We start from the raw sequence: 18,439 nt of genomic DNA, 5'->3' as shown, positions 1-18,439 counted from the left end.
CACTGGGCAGAGCCAGTAGTTTCTTAGCCACCCAAAGAGCTGGAAGCAAGATGCTTTGGGGCCTCTCTACCCCTTTGCAAGGAAGCCAGCACTTTGGGCATGGCAGCTCTATGCCAATGTAGCACACCCAGAGCAGAAATTCTACTTCAGTAAGATCAGGCCTGCAAAGAAACTGCGTTTCACAGGCCTTTGGAAGAGATGTTCCCGGTAGGCTGTAAGAGCACTGTGCAGAGCGAGTTGTTTCTTAGGTTCCCAAAGAGCTGGAAGCAAGATGCTGTGGGGCCCAACTCGCCCTTTGGAAAGAAGCCTGCACGTTGTGCCTTTCAGCTCTAGGGCAATGTGGCACACCCAGAGCAGAAGTTCCACTTCAGCCAGATCAGGCCTGCAAAGAAACTGCGTTTCACAGGCCTCGTAAGAGATGTTCCCGGTAGGCTGTAAGAGCGCTGTGCAGAGCGAGTTGTTTCTTAGCTTCCCAAAGAGCTGGAAGCAAGATGCTCTGGGTCCCACCTCGCCCTTTTTTAAGAAGCCTGCACGTTGTGCCTTTGAGCTCTAGGTCAATGTGGCACACCCAGAGCAGAAGTTCTACTTCAGCCAGATCAGGGCTGAGAAGAAACTGCGTTTCACAGTCCTTTGTAAGACATGTTCCCGGTAGGCTGTAAGAGCCCTATGCAGAGCGAGTTGTTTCTTAGCTGCCGAAAGAGCTGGATGTTTTACCTGAGGGGCTTGTCTACCCTTGTGGAATCAAGGCAGAACTTTGCGCCTTGCAGCTCTAGCGCCATGTAGGACCCGGCAGAGCAGAAGTTCTACTTCAGCCAGATCAGGGCTGGGAAGAAACTGCGTTTCACAGGCCTTTGTAAGACTCGTTCCCTGTAGGCTGTAAAACACAAGTGCAGAGCAAGTTGTTTCTTAGCGGCCCAAAGAGGTGGAAGCCCCACGCTGTGGGGCCTGTCTGCCCTTGAGGAATCAAGGCAGGACTTTGAGACTTGCAACTCTAGGCCGAAGTAGGATATGGCATAGCAGCAGTTCTACCTCAGCGAGATAAGGCCTGCAAAGAAACTGCATTTCTCAGGCCTTTGCAAGAGATGCTCCCGGTTGGCTGTAAGAGCACTGTGCAGAGCGAGTTGTTTCTTAGCTTTCCAAAGAGCTGGAAGCAGGATGCTGTGGGGCCCAACTCGCCCTTTGGAAAGAAGCCTGCACGTTGTGCCTTTCAGCTCTAGGGCAAAGTAGCACACCCAGACCAGAAGACCTACTTCAGCCAGATCAGGCCTGCAAAGAAACTGCGTTTCACAGGCTTTTGGAAGAGATGTTCCCGGTAGGCTGTAAGAGCACTGTGCAGAGCGAGTTGTTTCTTAGCTTCCCAAAGAGCTGGAAGCAGGATGCTGTGGGGCCCAACTCGCCCTTTGGAAAGAAGCCTGCACGTTGTGCCTTTCAGCTCTAGGGCAAAGTAGCACACCCAGAGCAGAAGTCCTACTTCAGCCAGATCAGGCCTGCAAAGAAACTGCGTTTCACAGGCCTTTGGAAGAGATGTTCCCGGTAGGCTGTAAGCGCACTGTGCAGAGCGAGTGGTTTCTTAGCTTCCCAAAGAGCTGGAAGCAAGATGCAGTGGGACCCAACTCGCCCTTTGGAAAGAAGCCTGCATGTTGTGCCTTTCAGCTCTAGGGCAAAGTAGCACACCCAGAGCAGAAGTCCTACTTCAGCCAGATCAGGCCTGCAAAGAAACTGCGTTTCACAGGCCTTTGGAAGAGATGTTCCCGGTAGGCTGTAAGAGCACTGTGCAGAGCGAGTTGTTTCTTAGCTTCCCAAAGAGCTGGAAGCAAGATGCTGTGGGGCCCAACTCGCCCTTTGGAAAGAAGCCTGCACGTTGTGCCTTTCAGCTCTAGGGCAAAGTAGCACACCCAGAGCAGAAGTCCTACTTCAGCCAGATCAGGCCTGCAAAGAAACTGCGTTTCACAGGCCTTTGGAAGAGATGTTCCCGGTAGGCTGTAAGAGCACTGTGCAGAGCGAGTTGTTTTTTAGGTTCCCAAAGAGCTGGAAGCAAGATGCTTTGGGGCCTCTCTACCCCTTTGCAAGGAAGCCAGCACTTTGGGCATGGCAGCTCTATGCCAATGCAGCACACCCAGTGCAGAAGTTCTGCTTCAGTCAGATCAGGCCTACCAAGAAACTGCGTTTCACAGACCTTTGTAAGATATCTTCCCGGTAGGCTGTAAAACAGCAATGCAGAGCGAGTTGTTGCCTAGCTGCGCAAAGAGCTGGTAGCTGGATGCTGAGGGTCTAGTCTCCCCTTGGGGAAGCAAGGCAGGACTTTGTGCCTTGCAGCTCTAGGCCCATGTAGGACACGACAGAGAAGAAGTTCTACTTCAGCAAGATCAGGGCTGGGAAGAAACTGCATTTTGCAGGCCTTTGTAAGACTCGATCCCTGTAGGCTGTAAAACACCAGTGCAGAGCAAGCTGTTTCTCAGCTGCCCAAAGAGCTGGAAGCCCCATGCTGTGGGGCCTGTCTGCCCTTGAGGACACAAGGCAGGAATTTGTGCCTTGCAGCTCTAGGCCCATGTAGGACACGGCAGAGCAGAAGTTCTACTTCAGCCATATCAGGGCTGGGAAGAAACTGCGTTTCACAGTCCTTTGCAAGACATGTTCCCGGTAGGCTGTAAGAGCCCTATGCAGAGCGAGTTGTTTCTTAACTGCCGAAAGAGCTGGAAGCTGGACCTGAGGGACTTGTCTACCCTTGTGGAAACAAGGCAGGACTTTGTGCCTTGCAGCTCTAGCGCCATGTAGGACCCGGCAGAGCAGAAGTTCTACTTCAGCCAGATCAGGGCTGGGAAGAAACTGCGTTTCACAGGCCTTTGTAAGACTCGTTCCCTGTAGGTTGTAAAACACCAGTGCAGAGCAAGTTGTTTCTTAGCTGCCCAAAGAGCTGGAAGCCCCACGCTGTGGGGCCTGTCTGCCCTTGAGGAGTCAAGGCAGGACTTTGAGCCTTGCAACTCTAGGCCGATGTAGGACACAGCACAGCAGCAGTTCTACCTCAGCGAGATAAGGCCTGCAAAGAAACTGCGTTTCAGAGGCCTTTGTAAGAGATGTTCCCGGGAGGCTCTAAGAGACGTGTGTAGAGCGAGTTGTTTCTTAGCTTCCCAAAGAGCTGGAAGCAAGATGCTGTGGGGCCCAACTCGCCCTTTGGAAAGAAGCCTGCACGTTGTGCCTTTCAGCTCTAGGGCAATGTAGCACACCCAGAGCAGAAGTCCTACTTCAGCCAGATCAGGCTTGCAAAGAAACTGCATTTCACAGGCCTTTGTAAGAGATGTTCCCGGTAGCCTGTAAGAGCACTGTGCAGAGCGAGTTGTTTCTTAGCTTCCCAAAGATCTGGAAGCAAGATGCTCTGCGGCCCAACTCTCCCTTTGGAAAGAAGCCTGCACGTTGTGCCTTTCAGCTATAGGGCAATGTGGCAAACCCAGAGCAGAAGTTCCACTTCAGCCAGATCAGGCCTGCAAAGAAACTGCGTTTCACAGGCCTCGTAAGAGATGTGTCCGGTAGGCTGTAAGAGCGCTGTGCAGAGCGAGTTGTTTCTTAGCTTCCCAAAGATCTGGAAGCAAGATGCTCTGCGGCCCAAAGCTCCCTTTGGAAAGAAGCCTGCACGTTGTGCCTTTCAGGTCTAGGGCAAAGTAGCACACCCAGAGCAGAAGTCTTACTTCAACCAGATCAGGCCTGCAAAGAAACTGCGTTTCACAGGCCTTTGGAAGAGATGTTCCCGGTAGGCTGTAAGAGCACTGTGCAGAGCGAGTTGTTCCTTAACTTCCCAAAGAGCTGGAAGCAAGAGGCTGTGGGGCCCAACTCGCCCTCTGGAAAGAAGCCTGCACGTTGTGCCTTTCAGCTCTAGGGCAATGTAGCACACCCAGAGCAGAAGGTCTGCTTCAGCCAGATCAGGCCTGCCAAGAAACTGCATTTCACAGGCCTTGGTAACAGATGTTCCAGGTAGGTTGTAAGAACACTGGGCAGAGCCAGTAGTTTCTTAGCTACCCAAAGAGCTGGAAGCAAGACGCTTTGGGGCCTCTCTACCCCTTTGCAAGGAAGCCAGCACTTTGGGCATGGCAGCTCTATGCCAATGCAGCACACCCAGTGCAGAAGTTCTGCTTCAGTCAGATCAGGCCTACCAAGAAACTGCGTTTCACAGGCCTTTGTAAGATATCTTCCCGGTAGGCTGTAAAACACCAATGCAGAGCGAGTTGTTGCCTAGCTGCGCAAAGAGCTGGTAGCTGGATGCTGAGGGTCTAGTCTCCCCTTGGGGAAGCAAGGCAGGACTTTGTGCCTTGCAGCTCTAGGCCCATGTAGGACACGGCAGAGCAGAAGTTCTACTTCAGCAAGATAAGTCCTGGGAAGAAACTGCATTTCGCAGGCCTTTGTAAGACTCGATCCCTGTAGGCTGTAAAACACCAGTGCAGAGCAAGTTGTTTCTCAGCTGCCCAAAGAGCTGGAAGCCCCATGCTGTGGGGCCTGTCTGCCCTTGAGGACACAAGGCAGGAATTTGTGCCTTGCAGCTCTAGGCCCATGTAGGACACGGCAGAGCAGAAGTTCTACTTCAGCAAGATCAGGCCTGGGAAGAAACTGCGTTTCACAGGCCTTTGTAAGACTCGTTCCCTGTAGGCTGTAAAACACCAGTGCAGAGCAAGTTGTTTCTTAGCTGCCCAAAGAGCTGGAAGCCCCACGCTGTGGGGCCTGTCTCCCCTTGGGGAAACAAGGCTGGACTTTGTGCCTTGCAGCTCTAGGCCCATGTAGGACACGGCAGAGCAGAAGTTCTACTTCAGCCATATCAGGGCTGGGAAGAAACTGCGTTTCACAGTCCTTTGCAAGACATGTTCCCGGTAGGCTGTAAGAGCCCTATGCAGAGCGAGTTGTTTCTTAACTGCCGAAAGAGCTGGAAGCTGGACCTGAGGGACTTGTCTACCCTTGTGGAAACAAGGCAGGACTTTGTGCCTTGCAGCTCTAGCGCCATGTAGGACCCGGCAGAGCAGAAGTTCTACTTCAGCCAGATCAGGGCTGGGAAGAAACTGCGTTTCACAGGCCTTTGTAAGACTCGTTCCCTGTAGGTTGTAAAACACCAGTGCAGAGCAAGTTGTTTCTTAGCTGCCCAAAGAGCTGGAAGCCCCACGCTGTGGGGCCTGTCTGCCCTTGAGGAGTCAAGGCAGGACTTTGAGCCTTGCAACTCTAGGCCAATGTAGGACACAGCACAGCAGCAGTTCTACCTCAGCGAGATAAGGCCTGCAAAGAAACTGCGTTTCAGAGGCCTTTGTAAGAGATGTTCCCGGTAGGCTCTAAGAGACGTGTGTAGAGCGAGTTGTTTCTCAGCTTCCAAAGAGCTGGAAGCAAGATGCTTTGGGGCCCAACTCGCCCTTTGGAAAGGAGACGGCACGTTGTGCCTTTCAGCTCTAGGGCAATGTAGCACACCCAGAGCAGAAGTTCTACTTCAGCCAGATCAGGCCTGCCAAGAAACTGCGTTCACAGGCCTTGGGAACAGATGTTCCACATAGGCTGTAAGAGCACTGGGCAGAGCCAGTTGTTTCTTAGCTTCCCAAAGAGCTGGAAGCAAGATGCTTTGGGGCCTCTCTGCCCCTTTGCAAACAAGGCAGCCCTTCTGGTCTGGCTGCTGTAGGCAAATGTAGCACACCCAGAGCAGAAATTCTACTTCAGTAAGATCAGGCCTGCCAAGAAACTGCGTTTCACAGGCCTTTGGAAGTGATGTTCCCGGTAGGCTGTGGTAGCATTTTTCAGTGCCAGTTGTTTCTTAGCTTCCCAAAGAGCTGGAAGCAAGATGTATGGGGCCTCTCTCCCCCTTTGGAAACAAGGCAACCCTTTGAGCCTGGCAGCTCTATGCCAATGTAGCACACCCAGAGCAGAAGGTCTGCTTCAGCCAGATCAGGACTGCCAAGAAACTGCATTTCACAGGCCTTGGTAACAGATGTTCCAGGTAGGTTGTAAGAACACTGGGCAGAGCCAGTAGTTTCTTAGCCACCCAAAGAGCTGGAAGCAAGATGCTTTGGGGCCTCTCTACCCCTTTGCAAGGAAGCCAGCACTTTGGGCATGGCAGCTCTATGCCAATGTAGCACACCCAGAGCAGAAATTCTACTTCAGTAAGATCAGGCCTGCAAAGAAACTGCGTTTCACAGGCCTTTGGAAGAGATGTTCCCGGTAGGCTGTAAGAGCACTGTGCAGAGCGAGTTGTTTCTTAGCTTCCCAAAGAGCTGGAAGCAAGATGCTGTGGGGCCCAACTCGCCCTTTGGAAAGAAGCCTGCACGTTGTGACTTTCAGCTCTAGGGCAATGTAGCACACCCAGAGCAGAAGTCCTACTTCAGCCAGAACAGGCTTGCAAAGAAACTGCATTTCACAGGCCTTTGTAAGAGATGTTCCCGGTAGGCTGTAAGAGCACTGTGCAGAGCGAGTTGTTTCTTAGCTTCCCAAAGAGCTGGAAGCAAGATGCTCTGCGGCCCAACTCTGCCTTTGGAAAAAGCGTGCACGTTGTGCCTTTCAGCTATAGGGCAATGTGGCACACCCAGAGCAGAAGTTCCACTTCAGCCAGATCAGGCCTGCAAAGAAACTGCGTTTCACAGGCCTTTGGAAGAGATGTTCCCGGTAGGCTGTAAGAGCACTGTGCAGAGCGAGTTGTTTCTTAGCTTCCCAAAGAGCTGGAAGCAAGATGCTGTGGGGCCCAACTCGCCCTTTGGAAAGAAGCCTGCACGTTGTGCCTTTCAGCTCGAGGGCAAAGTAGCACACCCAGAGCAGAAGTCCTACTTCAGCCAGATCAGGCCTACAAAGATACTGCGTTTCACAGGCCTTTGGAAGAGATGTTCCCACTAGGCTGTAAGAGCACTGTGCCGAGCGAGTTGTTTCTTAGCTTCCCAAAGAGCTGGAAGCAAGATGCTGTGGGGCCCAACTCGCCCTTTGGAAAGAAGCCTGCACGTTGTGCCTTTCAGCTCTAGGGCAAAGTAGCACACCCAGAGCAGAAGTCCTACTTCAGCCAGATCAGGCCTGCAAAGAAACTGCGTTTCACAGGCCTTTGGAAGAGATGTTCCCGGTAGGCTGTAAGAGCACTGTGCAGAGCGAGTTGTTTCTTAGCTTCCCAAAGAGCTGGAAGCAAGATGCTGTGGGGCCCAACTCGCCCTTTGGAAAGAAGCCTGCACGTTGTGCCTTTCAGGTCTAGGGCAAAGCAGCACACCCAGAGCAGAAGTCCTACTTCAGCCAGATCAGGCCTGCAAAGAAACTGCGTTTCACAGGCCTTTGGAAGAGATGTTCCCACTAGGCTGTAAGAGCACTGTGCAGAGCGAGTTGTTTCTTAGCTTCCCAAAGAGCTGGAAGCAAGATGCTGTGGGGCCCAACTCGCCCTTTGGAAAGAAGCCTGCACATTGTGCCTTTCAGCTCTAGGGCAAAGTAGCACACCCAGAGCAGAAGTCCTACTTCAGCCAGATCAGGCCTGCAAAGAAACTGCGTTTCACAGGCCTTTGGAAGAGATGTTCCCGGTAGGCTGTAAGAGCACTGTGCAGAGCGAGTTGTTCCTTAACTTCCCAAAGAGCTGGAAGCAAGAGGCTGTGGGGCCCAACTCGCCCTTTGGAAAGAAGCCTGCACGTTGTGCCTTTCAGCTCTAGGGCAATGTAGCACACCCAGAGCAGAAGGTCTGCTTCAGCCAGATCAGGCCTGCCAAGAAACTGCATTTCACAGGCCTTGGTAACAGATGTTCCAGGTAGGTTGTAAGAACACTGGGCAGAGCCAGTAGTTTCTTAGCTACCCAAAGATCTGGAAGCAAGATGCTTTGGGGCCTCTCTACCCCTTTGCAAGGAAACCAGCACTTTGGGCATGGCAGCTCTATGCCAATGCAGCACACCCAGTGCAGAAGTTCTGCTTCAGTCAGATCAGGCCTACCAAGAAACTGCGTTTCACAGGCCTTTGTAAGATATCTTCCCGGTAGGCTGTAAAACACCAATGCAGAGCGAGTTGTTGCCTAGCTGCGCAAAGAGCTGGTAGCTGGATGCTGAGGGTCTAGTCTCCCCTTGGGGAAGCAAGGCAGGACTTTGTGCCTTGCAGCTCTAGGCCCATGTAGGACACGGCAGAGCAGAAGTTCTACTTCAGCAAGATAAGTCCTGGGAAGAAACTGCATTACGCAGGCCTTTGTAAGACTCGATCCCTGTAGGCTGTAAAACACCAGTGCAGAGCAAGTTGTTTCTCAGCTGCCCAAAGAGCTGGAAGCCCCACGCTGTGGGGCCTGTCTGCCCTTGCGGACACAAGGCAGGAATTTGTGCCTTGCAGCTCTAGGCCCATGTAGGACACGGCAGAGCAGAAGTTCTACTTCAGCAAGATCAGGCCTGGGAAGAAACTGCGTTTCACAGGCCTTTGTAAGACTCGTTCCCTGTAGGCTGTAAAACTCCAGTGCAGAGCAAGTTGTTTCTTAGCTGCCAAAAGAGCTGGAAGCCCCACGCTGTGGGGCCTGTCTCCCCTTGGGGAAACAAGGCTGGACTTTGTGCCATGCAGCTCTAGGCCCATGTAGGACACGGCAGAGCAGAAGTACTACTTCAGCCATATCAGGGCTGGGAAGAAACTGCGTTTCACAGTCCTTTGCAAGACATGTTCCCGGTAGGCTGTAAGAGCCTTATGCAGAGCGAGTTGTTTCTTAACTGCCGAAAGAGCTGGAAGCTGGACCTGAGGGACTTGTCTACCCTTGTGGAAACAAGGCAGGACTTTGTGCCTTGCAGCTCTAGCGCCATGTAGGACCCGGCAGAGCAGAAGTTCTACTTCAGCCAGATCAGGGCTGGGAAGAAACTGCGTTTCACAGGCCTTTGTAAGACTCGTTCCCTGTAGGTTGTAAAACACCAGTGCAGAGCAAGTTGTTTCTTAGCTGCCCAAAGAGCTGGAAGCCCCACGCTGTGGGGCCTGTCTGCCCTTGAGGAGTCAAGGCAGGACTTTGAGCCTTGCAACTCTAGGCCGATGTAGGACACAGCACAGCAGCAGTTCTACCTCAGCGAGATAAGGCCTGCAAAGAAACTGCGTTTCAGAGGCCTTTGTAAGAGATGTTCCCGGTAGGCTCTAAGAGACGTGTGTAGAGCGAGTTGTTTCTTAGCTTCCCAAAGAGCTGGAAGCAAGATGCTTTGGGGCCTCTCTGCCCCTTTGCAAACAAGGCAGCCCTTCTGGTCTGGCTGCTGTAGGCAAATGTAGCACACCCAGAGCAGAAATTCTACTTCAGTAAGATCAGGCCTGCCAAGAAACTGCGTTTCACAGGCCTTTGGAAGTGATGTTCCCGGTAGGCTGTGGTAGCATTTTTCAGTGCCAGTTGTTTCTTAGCTTCCCAAAGAGCTGGAAGCAAGATGTATGGGGCCTCTCTCCCCCTTTGGAAACAAGGCAACCCTTTGAGCCTGGCAGCTCTATGCCAATGTAGCACACCCAGAGCAGAAGGTCTGCTTCAGCCAGATCAGGCCTGCCAAGAAACTGCATTTCACAGGCCTTGGTAACAGATGTTCCAGGTAGGTTGTAAGAACACTGGGCAGAGCCAGTAGTTTCTTAGCCACCCAAAGAGCTGGAAGCAAGATGCTTTGGGGCCTCTCTACCCCTTTGCAAGGAAGCCAGCACTTTGGGCATGGCAGCTCTATGCCAATGTAGCACACCCAGAGCAGAAATTCTACTTCAGTAAGATCAGGCCTGCAAAGAAACTGCGTTTCACAGGCCTTTGCAAGAGATGTTCCCGGTAGGCTGTAAGAGCACTGTGCAGAGCGAGTTGTTTCTTAGCTTCCCAAAGAGCTGGAAGCAAGATGCTGTGGGGCCCAACTCGCCCTTTGGAAAGAAGCCTGCACGTTGTGCCTTTCAGCTCTAGGGCAATGTAGCACACCCAGAGCAGAAGTCCTACTTCAGCCAGATCAGGCTTGCAAAGAAACTGCATTTCACAGGCCTTTGTAAGAGATGTTCCCGGTAGGCTGTAAGAGCACTGTGCAGAGCGAGTTGTTTCTTAGCTTCCCAAAGAGCTGGAAGCAAGATGCTCTGCGGCCCAGCTCTCCCTTTGGAAAGAAGCGTGCACGTTTTGCCTTTCAGCTACAGGGCAATGTGGGACACCCAGAGCAGAAGTTCCACTTCAGCCAGATCAGGCCTGCAAAGAAACTGCGTTTCACAGGCCTCGTAAGAGATGTTCCCGGTAGGCTGTAAGAGCGCTGTGCAGAGCGAGTTGTTTCTTAGCTTCCCAAAGAGCTGGAAGCAAGATGCTCTGGGTCCCACCTCGCCCTTTTTTAAGAAGCCTGCACGTTGTGCCTTTGAGCTCTAGGTCAATGTGGCACACCCAGAGCAGAAGTTCTACTTCAGCCAGATCAGGGCTGGGAAGAAACTGCGTTTCACAGTCCTTTGTAAGACATGTTCCCGGTAGGCTGTAAGAGCCCTATGCAGAGCGAGTTGTTTCTTAGCTGCCGAAAGAGCTGGATGTTTTACCTGAGGGGCTTGTCTACCCTTGTGGAATCAAGGCAGAACTTTGCGCCTTGCAGCTCTAGCGCCATGTAGGACCCGGCAGAGCAGAAGTTCTACTTCAGCCAGATCAGGGCTGGGAAGAAACTGCGTTTCACAGGCCTTTGTAAGACTCGTTCCCTGTAGGCTGTAAAACACAAGTGCAGAGCAAGTTGTTTCTTAGCGGCCCAAAGAGGTGGAAGCCCCACGCTGTGGGGCCTGTCTGCCCTTGAGGAATCAAGGCAGGACTTTGAGATTTGCAACTCTAGGCCGAAGTAGGATATGGCATAGCAGCAGTTCCACCTCAGCGAGATAAGGCCTGCAAAGAAACTGCATTTCTCAGGCCTTTGCAAGAGATGCTCCCGGTTGGCTGTAAGAGCACTGTGCAGAGCGAGTTGTTTCTTAGCTTCCCAAAGAGCTGGAAGCAGGATGCTGTGGGGCCCAACTCGCCCTTTGGAAAGAAGCCTGCACGTTGTGCCTTTCAGCTCTAGGGCAAAGTAGCACACCCAGACCAGAAGACCTACTTCAGCCAGATCAGGCCTGCAAAGAAACTGTGTTTCACAGGCTTTTGGAAGAGATGTTCCCGGTAGGCTGTAAGAGCACTGTGCAGAGCGAGTTGTTTCTTAGCTTCCCAAAGAGCTGGAAGCAGGATGCTGTGGGGCCCAACTCGCCCTTTGGAAAGAAGCCTGCACGTTGTGCCTTTCAGCTCTAGGGCAAAGTAGCACACCCAGAGCAGAAGTCCTACTTCAGCCAGATCAGGCCTGCAAAGAAACTGCGTTTCACAGGCCTTTGGAAGAGATGTTCCCGGTAGGCTGTAAGAGCACTGTGCAGAGCGAGTTGTTTCTTAGCTTCCCAAAGAGCTGGAAGCAAGATGCTGTGGGGCCCAACTCGCCCTTTGGAAAGAAGCCTGCACGTTGTGCCTTTCAGTTCTAGGGCAATGTAGCACACCCAGAGCAGAAGTCCTACTTCAGCCAGATCAAGCTTGCAAAGAAACTGCGTTTCACAGGCCTTTGTAAGAGATGTTCCTGGTAGGATGTAAGAGCACTGTGCAGAGCGAGTTGTTTCTTAGCTTCCCAAAGAGGTGGAAGCAAGATGCTGTGGGGCCCAACTCGCCCTTTGGAAAGAAGCCTGCACGTTGTGCCTTTCAGCTCTAGGGCAAAGTAGCACACCCGGAGCAGAAGTCCTACTTCAGCCAGATCAGGCCTGCAAAGAAACTGCGTTTCACAGGCCTTTGGAAGAGATGTTCCCGGTAGGCTGTAAGAGCACTGTGCAGAGCGAGTGGTTTCTTAGCTTCCCAAAGAGCTGGAAGCAAGATGCTGTGGGGCCCAACTCGCCCTTTGGAAAGAAGCCTGCACGTTGTGCCTTTCAGCTCTAGGGCAAAGTAGCACACCCAGAGCAGAAGACCTGCTTCAGCCAGATAAGGCCTGCAAAGAAACTGCGTTTCACAGGCCTTTGGAAGAGATGTTCCCGGTAGGCTGTAAGAGCACTGTGCAGAGCGAGTTGTTTCTTAGGTTCCCAAAGAGCTGGAAGCAAGATGCTGTGGGGCCCAACTCGCCCTTTGGAAAGAAGCCTGCACGTTGTGCCTTTCAGCTCTAGGGCAAAGTAGCACACCCAGAGCAGAAGTCCTACTTCAGCCAGATCAGGCCTGCAAAGAAACTGCGTTTCACAGGCCTTTGGAAGAGATGTTCCCGGTAGGCTGTAAGAGCACTGTGCAGAGCGAGTTGTTTCTTAGCTTCCCAAAGAGCTGGAAGCAAGATGCTGTGGGGCCCAACTCGCCCTTTGGAAAGAAGCCTGCACGTTGTGCCTTTCAGCTCTAGGGCAAAGTAGCACACCCAGAGCAGAAGTCCTACTTCAGCCAGATCAGGCCTGCAAAGAAACTGCGTTTCACAGGCCTTTGGAAGAGATGTTGCCGGTAGGCTGTAAGAGCACTGTGCAGAGCGAGCTGTTTCTTAGCTTCCCAAAGAGCTGGAAGCAAGATGCTGTGGGGCCCAACTCGCCCTTTGGAAAGAAGCCTGCACGTTGTGCCTTTCAGCTCTAGGGCAAAGTAGCACACCCAGAGCAGAAGTCCTACTTCAGCCAGATCAGGCCTGCAAAGAAACTGCGTTTCACAGGCCTTTGGAAGAGATGTTCCCGGTAGGCTGTAAGAGCACTGTGCAGAGCGCGTTGTTTCTTAGCTTCCCAAAGAGCTGGAAGCAAGATGCTGTGGGGCCCAACTCGCCCTTTGGAAAGAAGCCTGCACGTTGTGCCTTTCAGCTCTAGGGCAAAGTATCACACCCAGAGCAGAAGTCCTACTTCAGCCAGATCAGGCCTGCAAAGAAACTGCGTTTCACAGGCCTTTGGAAGAGATGTTCCCACTATGCTGTAAGAGCACTGTGCAGAGCGAGTTGTTTCTTAGCTTCCCAAAGAGCTGGAAGCAAGATGCTGTGGGGCCCAACTCGCCCTTTGGAAAGAAGCCTGCACGTTGTGCCTTTCAGCTCTAGGGCAAAGTAGCACACCCAGAGCAGAAGTCCTACTTCAGCCAGATCAGGCCTGCAAAGAAATTGCGTTTCACAGGCCTTTGGAAGAGATGTTCCCGGTAGGCTGTCAGAGCACTGTGCAGAGCGAGTTGTTCCTTAACTTCCCAAAGAGCTGGAAGCAAGAGGCTGTGAGGCCCAACTCGCCCTTTGGAAAGAAGCCTGCACGTTGTGCCTTTCAGCTCTAGGGCAATGTAGCACACCCAGAGCAGAAGGTCTGCTTCAGCCAGATCAGGCCTGCCAAGAAACTGCATTTCACAGGCCTTGGTAACAGATGTTCCAGGTAGGTTGTAAGAACAGTGGGCAGAGCCAGTAGTTTCTTAGCTACCCAAAGAGCTGGAAGCAAGATGCTTTGGGGCCTCTCTACCCCTTTGCAAGGAAGCCAGCACTTTGGGCATGGCAGCTCTATGCCAATGCAGCACACCCAGTGCAGAAGTTCTGCTTCAGTCAGATCAGGCCTACCAAGAAACTGCGTTTCACAGGCCTTTGTAAGACATGTTCCCGGTAGGCTGTAAGAGCCCTATGCAGAGCGAGTTGTTTCTTAGCTGCCGAAAGAGCTGGATGTTTTACCTGAGGGGCTTGTCTACCCTTGTGGAATCAAGGCAGAACTTTGCGCCTTGCAGCTCTAGCGCCATGTAGGACCCGGCAGAGCAGAAGTTCTACTTCAGCCAGATCAGGGCTGGGAAGAAACTGCGTTTCACAGGCCTTTGTAAGACTCGTTCCCTGTAGGCTGTAAAACACAAGTGCAGAGCAAGTTGTTTCTTAGCGGCCCAAAGAGGTGGAAGCCCCACGCTGTGGGGCCTGTCTGCCCTTGAGGAATCAAGGCAGGACTTTGAGACTTGCAACTCTAGGCCGAAGTAGGATATGGCATAGCATCAGTTCTACCTCAGCGAGATAAGGCCTGCAAAGAAACTGCATTTCTCAGGCCTTTGCAAGAGATGCTCCCGGTTGGCTGTAAGAGCACTGTGCAGAGCGAGTTGTTTCTTAGCTTTCCAAAGAGCTGGAAGCAGGATGCTGTGGGGCCCAACTCGCCCTTTGGAAAGAAGCCTGCACGTTGTGCCTTTCAGCTCTAGGGCAAAGTAGCACACCCAGACCAGAAGACCTACTTCAGCCAGATCAGGCCTGCAAAGAAACTGTGTTTCACAGGCTTTTGGAAGAGATGTTCCCGGTAGGCTGTAAGAGCACTGTGCAGAGCGAGTTGTTTCTTAGCTTCCCAAAGAGCTGGAAGCAGGATGCTGTGGGGCCCAACTCGCCCTTTGGAAAGAAGCCTGCACGTTGTGCCTTTCAGCTCTAGGGCAAAGTAGCACACCCAGAGCAGAAGTCCTACTTCAGCCAGATCAGGCCTGCAAAGAAACTGCGTTTCACAGGCCTTTGGAAGAGATGTTCCCGGTAGGCTGTAAGAGCACTGTGCAGAGCGAGTTGTTTCTTAGCTTCCCAAAGAGCTGGAAGCAAGATGCTGTGGGGCCCAACTCGCCCTTTGGAAAGAAGCCTGCACGTTGTGCCTTTCAGCTCTAGGGCAATGTAGCACACCCAGAGCAGAAGTCCTACTTCAGCCAGATCAGGCTTGCAAAGAAACTGCGTTTCACAGGCCTTTGTAAGAGATGTTCCTGGTAGGATGTAAGAGCACTGTGCAGAGCGAGTTGTTTCTTAGCTTCCCAAAGAGGTGGAAGCAAGATGCTGTGGGGCCCAACTCGCCCTTTGGAAAGAAGCCTGCACGTTGTGCCTTTCAGCTCTAGGGCAAAGTAGCACACCCGGAGCAGAAGTCCTACTTCAGCCAGATCAGGCCTGCAAAGAAACTGCGTTTCACAGGCCTTTGGAAGAGATGTTCCCGGTAGGCTGTAAGAGCACTGTGCAGAGCGAGTGGTTTCTTAGCTTCCCAAAGAGCTGGAAGCAAGATGCTGTGGGGCCCAACTCGCCCTTTGGAAAGAAGCCTGCACGTTGTGCCTTTCAGCTCTAGGGCAAAGTAGCACACCCAGAGCAGAAGACCTGCTTCAGCCAGATAAGGCCTGCAAAGAAACTGCGTTTCACAGGCCTTTGGAATAGATGTTCCCGGTAGGCTGTAAGAGCACTGTGCAGAGCGAGTTGTTTCTTAGCTTCCCAAAGAGCTGGAAGCAAGATGCTCTGCGGCCCAACTCTGCCTTTGGAAAAAGCGTGCACGTTGTGCCTTTCAGCTATAGGGCAATGTGGCACACCCAGAGCAGAAGTTCCACTTCAGCCAGATCAGGCCTGCAAAGAAACTGCGTTTCACAGGCCTTTGGAAGAGATGTTCCCGGTAGGCTGTAAGAGCACTGTGCAGAGCGAGTTGTTTCTTAGCTTCCCAAAGAGCTGGAAGCAAGATGCTGTGGGGCCCAACTCGCCCTTTGGAAAGAAGCCTGCACGTTGTGCCTTTCAGCTCGAGGGCAAAGTAGCACACCCAGAGCAGAAGTCCTACTTCAGCCAGATCAGGCCTACAAAGAAACTGCGTTTCACAGGCCTTTGGAATAGATGTTCCCACTAGGCTGTAAGAGCACTGTGCCGAGCGAGTTGTTTCTTAGCTTCCCAAAGAGCTGGAAGCAAGATGCTGTGGGGCCCAACTCGCCCTTTGGAAAGAAGCCTGCACGTTGTGCCTTTCAGCTCTAGGGCAAAGTAGCACACCCAGAGCAGAAGTCCTACTTCAGCCAGATCAGGCCTGCAAAGAAACTGCGTTTCACAGGCCTTTGGAAGAGATGTTCCCGGTAGGCTGTAAGAGCACTGTGCAGAGCGAGTTGTTTCTTAGCTTCCCAAAGAGCTGGAAGCAAGATGCTGTGGGGCCCAACTCGCCCTTTGGAAAGAAGCCTGCACGTTGTGCCTTTCAGGTCTAGGGCAAAGTAGCACACCCAGAGCAGAAGTCCTACTTCAGCCAGATCAGGCCTGCAAAGAAACTGCGTTTCACAGGCCTTTGGAAGAGATGTTCCCACTAGGCTGTAAGAGCACTGTGCAGAGCGAGTTGTTTCTTAGCTTCCCAAAGAGCTGGAAGCAAGATGCTGTGGGGCCCAACTCGCCCTTTGGAAAGAAGCCTGCACATTGTGCCTTTCAGCTCTAGGGCAAAGTAGCACACCCAGAGCAGAAGTCCTACTTCAGCCAGATCAGGCCTGCAAAGAAACTGCGTTTCACAGGCCTTTGGAAGAGATGTTCCCGGTAGGCTGTAAGAGCACTGTGCAGAGCGAGTTGTTCCTTAACTTCCCAAAGAGCTGGAAGCAAGAGGCTGTGGGGCCCAACTCGCCCTTTGGAAAGAAGCCTGCACGTTGTGCCTTTCAGCTCTAGGGCAATGTAGCACACCCAGAGCAGAAGGTCTGCTTCAGCCAGATCAGGCCTGCCAAGAAACTGCATTTCACAGGCCTTGGTAACAGATGTTCCAGGTAGGTTGTAAGAACACTGGGCAGAGCCAGTAGTTTCTTAGCTACCCAAAGATCTGGAAGCAAGATGCTTTGGGGCCTCTCTACCCCTTTGCAAGGAAACCAGCACTTTGGGCATGGCAGCTCTATGCCAATGCAGCACACCCAGTGCAGAAGTTCTGCTTCAGTCAGATCAGGCCTACCAAGAAACTGCGTTTCACAGGCCTTTGTAAGATATCTTCCCGGTAGGCTGTAAAACACCAATGCAGAGCGAGTTGTTGCCTAGCTGCGCAAAGAGCTGGTAGCTGGATGCTGAGGGTCTAGTCTCCCCTTGGGGAAGCAAGGCAGGACTTTGTGCCTTGCAGCTCTAGGCCCATGTAGGACACGGCAGAGCAGAAGTTCTACTTCAGCAAGATAAGTCCTGGGAAGAAACTGCATTTCGCAGGCCTTTGTAAGACTCGATCCCTGTAGGCTGTAAAACACCAGTGCAGAGCAAGTTGTTTCTTAGCTGCCCAAAGAGCTGGAAGCCCCACGCTGTGGGGCCTGTCTCCCCTTGGGGAAACAAGGCTGGACTTTGTGCCTTGCAGCTCTAGGCCCATGTAGGACACGGCAGAGCAGAAGTAGTACTTCAGCCATATCAGGGCTGGGAAGAAACTGCGTTTCACAGTCCTTTGCAAGACATGTTCCCGGTAGGCTGTAAGAGCCTTATGCAGAGCGAGTTGTTTCTTAACTGCCGAAAGAGCTGGAAGCTGGACCTGAGGGACTTGTCTACCCTTGTGTAAACAAGGCAGGACTTTGTGCCTTGCAGCTCTAGCGCCATGTAGGACCCGGCAGAGCAGAAGTTCTACTTCAGCCAGATCAGGGCTGGGAAGAAACTGCGTTTCACAGGCCTTTGTAAGACTCGTTCCCTGTAGGTTGTAAAACACCAGTGCAGAGCAAGTTGTTTCTTAGCTGCCCAAAGAGCTGGAAGCCCCACGCTGTGGGGCCTGTCTGCCCTTGAGGAGTCAAGGCAGGACTTTGAGCCTTGCAACTCTAGGCCGATGTAGGACACAGCACAGCAGCAGTTCTACCTCAGCGAGATAAGGCCTGCAAAGAAACTGCGTTTCAGAGGCCTTTTTAAGAGATGTTCCCGGTAGGCTCTAAGAGACGTGTGTAGAGCGAGTTGTTTCTCAGCTTCCAAAGAGCTGGAAGCAAGATGCTTTGGGGCCCAACTCGCCCTTTGGAAAGGAGACGGCACGTTGTGCCTTTCAGCTCTAGGGCAATGTAGCACACCCAGAGCAGAAGTTCTACTTCAGCCAGATCAGGCCTGCCAAGAAACTGCGTTCACAGGCCTTGGGAACAGATGTTCCACATAGGCTGTAAGAGCACTGGGCAGAGCCAGTTGTTTCTTAGCTTCCCAAAGAGCTGGAAGCAAGATGCTTTGGGGCCTCTCTGCCCCTTTGCAAACAAGGCAGCCCTTCTGGTCTGGCTGCTGTAGGCAAATGTAGCACACCCAGAGCAGAAATTCTACTTCAGTAAGATCAGGCCTGCCAAGAAACTGCGTTTCACAGGCCTTTGGAAGTGATGTTCCCGGTAGGCTGTGGTAGCATTTTTCAGTGCCAGTTGTTTCTTAGCTTCCCACAGAGCTGGAAGCAAGATGTATGGGGCCTCTCTCCCCCTTTGGAAACAAGGCAACCCTTTGAGCCTGGCAGCTCTATGCCAATGTAGCACACCCAGAGCAGAAGGTCTGCTTCAGCCAGATCAGGCCTGCCAAGAAACTGCATTTCACAGGCCTTGGTAACAGATGTTCCAGGTAGGTTGTAAGAACACTGGGCAGAGCCAGTAGTTTCTTAGCCACCCAAAGAGCTGGAAGCAAGATGCTTTGGGGCCTCTCTACCGCTTTGCAAGGAAGCCAGCACTTTGGGCATGGCAGCTCTATGCCAATGTAGCACACCCAGAGCAGAAATTCTACTTCAGTAAGATCAGGCCTGCAAAGAAACTGCGTTTCACAGGCCTTTGGAAGAGATGTTCCCGGTAGGCTGTAAGAGCACTGTGCAGAGCGAGTTGTTTCTTAGCTTCCCAAAGAGCTGGAAGCAAGATGCTGTGGGGCCCAACTCGCCCTTTGGAAAGAAGCCTGCA

Source organism: Equus caballus, chromosome 25, assembly GCF_041296265.1.
Source record: "Equus caballus isolate H_3958 breed thoroughbred chromosome 25, TB-T2T, whole genome shotgun sequence".
In the NCBI taxonomy this organism is placed as follows: domain Eukaryota; kingdom Metazoa; phylum Chordata; class Mammalia; order Perissodactyla; family Equidae; genus Equus; species Equus caballus.
The sequence above is the reverse complement of the archived record's forward strand: the minus strand, read 5'-3'. Positions refer to the sequence as shown.